The sequence below is a fragment of the Pseudorasbora parva genome, chromosome 8, assembly GCF_024679245.1.
Source record: "Pseudorasbora parva isolate DD20220531a chromosome 8, ASM2467924v1, whole genome shotgun sequence".
Lineage (NCBI taxonomy): Eukaryota > Metazoa > Chordata > Actinopteri > Cypriniformes > Gobionidae > Pseudorasbora > Pseudorasbora parva.
Genome location: NC_090179.1, coordinates 12744827 through 12751489, shown reverse-complemented (window position 1 = coordinate 12751489; position 6663 = coordinate 12744827). Strand labels below are relative to the sequence as shown.

Genomic DNA, 6663 nt, shown 5'->3' with positions numbered 1-6663 from the left:
CCCTTTGCAGCTATAACAGATTCAACTCTTCTGGGAAGACTTTCCACAAGGTTTAGGAGTGTGTTTATGGGAATTTTTGACAATTCTTCTAGAAGCTCATTTGTGAGGTCAGGCAATGATGAGAAGGCCTGTTTCACAGTCTCCGCTGTAATTCATCCCAAAGGTGTTCTATCAGGTTTGAGGTCAGGACTCTGTGCAGGCTGGCAACCACCAAACCCAGACTCGTCCATGGGATTGCCAGACAAAGAAGTGTGATTGGTCAACCCAGAGAACACGTCTCCACTGCTCTAGAGTTGAGTGGTGTTGTGTTTTACACCACTGCATCCTGCACTTTGCACAATATTGCCCTTGGTGTTGTAAGGTTTGGATGCAGCTGCTCAACCATGGAAACCGATTCCATGAAGCTCTACACACTGTTCTTGAGCTAATCTGAAGTAGCTAATCTGATTTTATTTGTTGTGCTTTACAGCATTCATATCCCACAATTGGTTTCTTTAGTTTCCAGATGTATACAGACTGTTGTTAAAAGATGAGGCGATGCTACATTGTGGCAAACATGGCCCTAACCAAACTTTTTTGAGACCTGTTGCTGCCATCAAATTCCAAATTACCTTATTTTTTCTCTTAAAATTTCCTCAGTTTAAACATTTGATATTTTTTCTATGTTGTATTGTGAATGAAATATGTGTTTACAAGGTTTGCAAATCATTGCATTTTGTTTTTATTTACATTTTAAATAGCATCCCAATCTTTTTGGAATTGAGGTTGTACATTTGAGGACATTTTTCAACTAAACTTTACTTCCAATTTCTGAGTGAAAATTGTTTCTACACCTACTAGCATAATGGCCCTCTTAGTGAGGAACCTTAGTGTAGAACAGATCATGCAATTGCAGCTATAGCCTGCATATGTGGGTGACCATTTATAACATTTTCTTTATCCAAATTCATCAACTCTCAGGTGACAGCTGAAACTCAAGAACTTGCTCACAGCAATCACCGGCCCCCAGATAGAGCAGAGGAGGCATAATAAAATGAAAGACTCTTTCTCTCTATCATTATGTTTTTCATCAGTAGACTAGCAATAAGTATATTATATGAACCTCTACTGTCAACGAGCATCACTTTGACTATGCATTTCCCTTCATTTTTTTAGTTCCTTCATTGTTTATAGTGGGCTGAATGGCATCACACATTCCCAAAGGGGCCCATAAATGTGCTGGTCTTACAGAAATCATCCATGTAAGACAAGCACCAAAACCCAACCATAAAAATGATCCATGCGCCTTATCAAAAATGCATTTCATCATAAATTGCTAATTGATTACTAATTACAATGTGAAAGAATGTGTCACTGATCTCCTGAATTGTGTGATCACATGACCTACTAAATACTCACTTTTTCTTGGTATCCCACCTAATAATTGACACTATAATTTAACATAAATATAAACATTATAATTTATTGTTAACAATGTGCTAATAATGCCTTTTTCCAACCAACAACCTTGATTCCAGGAATATATTTCACATTTCTTTGCACTGGGAAGATGAATCTGTATTTAAACTGGGTCATTAATGTAGTAGAAATGTGAAATGTTTTATTTGGTGCTTTCTAGACAGAAAGCGTGCTTTTTTTTTTTTGGTCCTTTGTCTCATGGGGATGAAAGACAACAATTCCCAGAATGCTTTGCTGCCCTACGAGGCCACTCCCAAAGCCACCGCTACTGGATCACTGTGACTGGATCACGTTCATTTTCATAAAATCAGTTCAGTTAGAGAACAGACACTACAATTAAAAATGGAACGTGTCTGTTCAATATGTGATTTAACCGCTGAGGGAGTGTCACACAACGCAAACTCCAGGAGTGAAATTACATAGATTTGTGTTGAGCTGAATGAGCTCTCATCATGAGAGCTGAGGTAAACGCGACCACACTCGTAGGATAGATTCACAGCGCGTGTTCAGTCTGGCTGTCATGCCAGTCATGCCTTTGAAAGCTTAACTTTCACAGTAATTAATATGACAAGTTGAAACACTCATTTTGCTCCTCCGGCCGCACCGTTTCCATGAATGCCTGAGGCTGCGAGCTGAGCTGTGAGTGCGACCCCATCCCCCATGTGCGAGTTGAAAACATGTGGAAATAGCTCCTCTGCTGGCTGTAGTCTTTAGCCTCTGGCCAAAAATTCCAGAATTTTTCCAGAATTTTTCCAGAATTTTTCCAGAAATAAAATGCATAAATCTCTTGTCTCAGGGGGATATGAGGGGGGAAAGCACAATCATTTGAATATACTCCAGGGTTTCTACTGATACAAAGCCATATGCTAATCGCTGAAATAACCCTTTAATTTAGCTTAACAAAATAAATTACTTTTTTTTTATATAAAAAGCTATACACCAGGCCATGAGCTGAATCGCTACATTACAAGCAAAAAGTACCGGAAAGTCAGACAAAACTAAATCAGGGATAATGCACTTTTTAATGTTGAATTGTACTATTTAGCATGATTATTTAAAACAAAATATGACATAATGCTGATGCCATCAACAGAAGCATATACCATACATTAAAATCCTCATAGCTCACTTTAAGTCTGTCTTCAAAAGTTTACACATTTATAAGTTATTGTTATAAATCAATTCCCTTATGGAGAAAATAATGGCATTTTTACTTTTGTAATCCCACTGTTGCAGTCTGACATTATATTATGACTTTTAATCACAACTTCATTTTAAAGTGTCTTTCTATCAAAGTAACAAATAACCTGTCATCTTTTCAGTGTTATTCTAGTATCATTGATATACTATAGTTTATGTTCATATTTTTAATTTGGTTACATTTTTATATTTTTATGTTATAAGTTTTATGTTACTAAGTTCAAGTATTTCGTCTGTTTTTGTCATATGTTTTAGTTATTTAAGTAGTACAATATTTTAGATATACACAGTCATATATATATGTGGCAGGATAAGTTAATTGCTATTGGCTTGCTTAAGTATGGTGGGTAAACCAATGAGACTTAAGCAGCCAAAGTATTTAAGGACCCTTATTTTGGCGGGTCTTGTACGGCCCTGTTGATTCCGGGTTCTCAGCTTCCCCCTGGCATTTCCTTTTCTGGTCCCATTGGTATACAGGTATGTTGGGCTGCAGATGGTGTAATGTGAACTTCTTAAGGCTGTGCTATGTGACAATATGCACTTTTTTTATGGTTTAGAGCAGTGCTGGTGGCTACCCAGCTAACAGGGAACGTTCTCAGAACGTTGGCTAACGTTCTCTGAAAGTTCTCTCAACGTTATCAAAAAACGTTCTCGCAGTAACGTTATTAGAACGTTGTGCCAACGTTATTTGCTATTGAGAAACGTTCTAAAAACGTTAGCTATAAAACGTTATTCTTACATTGTTAGTGGAACGTTTTAAAAACGTTACTACATTAAAAAAAGTATTAGTCATTTCAAATTAGTCATACAGCTTTTTTCTCAAACTTCAGATACATAATTTGTATATCCAGAGATAACTTAATGACACTTAAATGCTATTTTCGTGTATATATTAATTTTTTTACAATCAGAAGAAAAATCTAGTAAACTAATTATGTACTAAATATAAATGTAATATAAATATAAAAGTCAATTATAAAAGTGGTTTTAGCTTTTTTTTAAGAAAGAATAAGATGTCAATAAACAAAAGCAAGTACAGTAAAGGAGAAAACAGGAATATTTTATTTGATCATACGCCACACCCTTATAAGAACGTTATTTAACGTTCTTAGAACCTAATGAGAATGTTAATACAACGTTCCACAAACTGGACATTTCAACGTTCCTAGAACGTTCAAAAACGTTTTTAGAACTTAATGGGAACGTTAGGGAAACGTTCTTATAACCTAAAATTGTTAGCTGGGTACACTGTGGCGAGTGATGGTGGAGTTTGCGCGGGTATGTTTTGCTCATCTTCAATCTTCTGATCACTTGTGTGGTATTTATTTTGTATTGCTTTCAGCATAGCGACAATGGCAAGTGTGTAAAGGCTGGTCAATGGACTGATGCACTGTGCTGGTAATGAGTAACCATACAATGTTGCGTTTGGTGTTTTATCTAACCTGATTGTAAGTATGTCTTCCCTTTCTCACATTGGAGTTGGGTGAATCTAGTCTAACACTCTGATTTGTTTGCCAATTGTAGAATGAGGATCAGAAATCAACGTTAAATTCCCCTTTCTAGCCGCTATCCGTAACGCCGCTGCTGTTTTGTTTGTGGTTATCTTCATACTTTGTTCCTGTGTCTCAGCGCTGATATGGACAGCGTTGCTGATTAAGGCCGTCCGTGGCTGTCCATGTATGAGCTTGTGTTCGCGGGGCTATCCAATACTCTGTTTGATTTTTGTTAATTCGTTATTTTACTTCTTTTTTTGGATATTTCTTTTGTTTGTTGATTTTTGGTTTTGATTCTTTTTTGTTCCAGATTATCTACTACGATTCTTTGCAGTGTATTATACAGTTTGTTATTGAATTGTACCATTGTTTTAAATTTTATTCATTGTCTTGCTGGTGCCATCCTGGTGCACCGTATCTGTAATTATTTTGTTTCGGTTTTCCCTTATTATTTAGTGTTATTTGTGTAAATTCTGTTGTGCTTCTTGCTAACGTTTCCTCTTTCTCCAGGAGCCAGTGTGGACTTGAAGTGGGGAACGGGGAAGGCTAGCTGCATCCATTCAGTGGCGTGTTTCACAGTGTGCTGTGTGTGTGTGTGTGTACTGACACAACTGCTTGAAGGTGTGCGTGTGGTGCCAATGCAGTGTAAGGTTGAGGTGGGTTTGCATAACCATCCTGAGTAGCAGCCGGCCTGCCTCGTTCCTGTAACCCCTGGTCCTGGAGAATTGTGTTTTTGGGCATGTCCCCAGAACGGCACATTTTAATATTGTATAATAAAATCAAATTCTTTTTGTATTGATACTCACGTCTCTCTGGACATTTCTTTGCCTTCGGTGGTAAAACTTACCTGTGTCCTTATTAGGAGTATTTCCCTGGTCCTCCACCAGGGTGGCGTAGTCGGGTTTATTAAATTGATCTCTTTTCAAGTTCCCCACTACTGGGGAATGCCACATATATATATATATATATATTTTTATATATATATATATATTAGGGGTGTAACGATGCGCGTATTCGTATTGAACCGTTCGGTACGAGGCTTTCGGTTCGGTACGCGGTACGCATTATGTAACGAACGTTTCTTAGTCTAATTAATTAGATTCGGAAAATAAAAAAGTATGTAAAATATAATATGCGTTCAACAAGGAAGCCAATAACCAAAACGATGTAACAGGCAATGCCCCTGACTAAGAGAAAAAAACAAAAAACAAATATTTTTTAGGCTGCTCAGTCAGGTGCTCGCTTACTCAGTACACGCTGAATGCTCATTGCAAAATGGCTATTGCGTTTAACAAAGCAGAAATAGAAGATCCTCCAATAACCAACAGGTCTGGTGTGTTGGTGAACTTTGGATTCTCTGTAAGCTATGATGGTGTTGGCAAGAGTGCTGGATTAAAAAACAACGCTATGTCGCATTTGCTACATGATGGTACAGCAGCGGGAATAATTCATGTCATGTCAATCAACTCATTTACGCCGACAAAAAGATGATAAAAAGAAGAAACAGCCACAAACTATCCCCGCAGCATTTAAACCGACATTTCCAACTTATTCAAATGGCAAAAGACATTTATAGCCGCGGATATGAGACCTTACGCCCGTTTCACACAAACTCCGTCTGCAGTGCGTAGCCTATGCGGTGCGTATTTTTTCTGTACCCATGTTAACGGTTGCGGACTGAAAACGCAACATATGTGAAAGGACAACAGGGCGTGCAGCTCCAGCACCGCATACGCAGCGCAAAACGCACCGCATACGCACTGCAGACGGAGTTTTATGAACGTGCGTAAAGTAATTGAGCCCCGTTACAATGTTCCTTCATGAGCCCATTTCAGCCAGTAATTCCTGCTTTGTACTAAAAAACAAAAGCCCAAATAGAGAACCAGTTGGCCAAAGCAACAGCGGTTGCTCTGACAACAGACGGCTGGACGTCAAGGGCTACACAAAGCTACCTGAATGTAACGGCACATTACATTACCAATGAATGGGAGCTGAACAGCCACGTTCTTCAGACACGCCCCCTTGAGAGTCACACAAGTGAGGATTTGGCCAAAGGGATGACAGAAGCAGTAGTGTGTGAAAAAAGTGTGGAGAGAGCTATTGTAAAGAGCTAATGTCTATTTCTGTAACTACATAGAAGATGGGTAAAGTATAGCTCCATCTTTGTTCAATGTAAAAAAAAAAAATTAAATCATACTTTGTTAGTTTAAAAAAATAAAAAAGGTAATTTATCTGCCAATTTTTTTTATTTTTGATGTATCTAAAACGTACCGAACCGTATCGAACCGAACCGTGACACCAGTGTATCGTATCGAACCGAACCGAACCGTGAATTTTGTGAACTGTTACACCCCTAATATATATATACAGTCTTGTTCAAAATAATAGCAGTACAATGTGACTAACCAGAATAATCAAGGTTTTTAGTATATTTTTTATTGCTACGTGGCAAACAAGTTACCAGTAGGTTCAGTAGATTGTCAGAAAACAAACAAGACCCAGCATTCATGAT

The 6663-nt window shown here is 37.9% G+C and overlaps 1 long non-coding RNA gene across 1 annotated transcript; it reads left to right on the top strand.

Annotated features, from left to right (window-relative positions):
• Nucleotides 1-2972: 2972 nt before the first annotated feature.
• Nucleotides 2973-4952, top strand: LOC137085034 (uncharacterized). The gene is made up of 3 exons (XR_010906882.1): nt 2973-3135; nt 4001-4106; nt 4183-4952. It is a non-coding gene; the product is annotated as an uncharacterized lncRNA (long non-coding RNA).
• Nucleotides 4953-6663: the final 1711 nt, after the last annotated feature.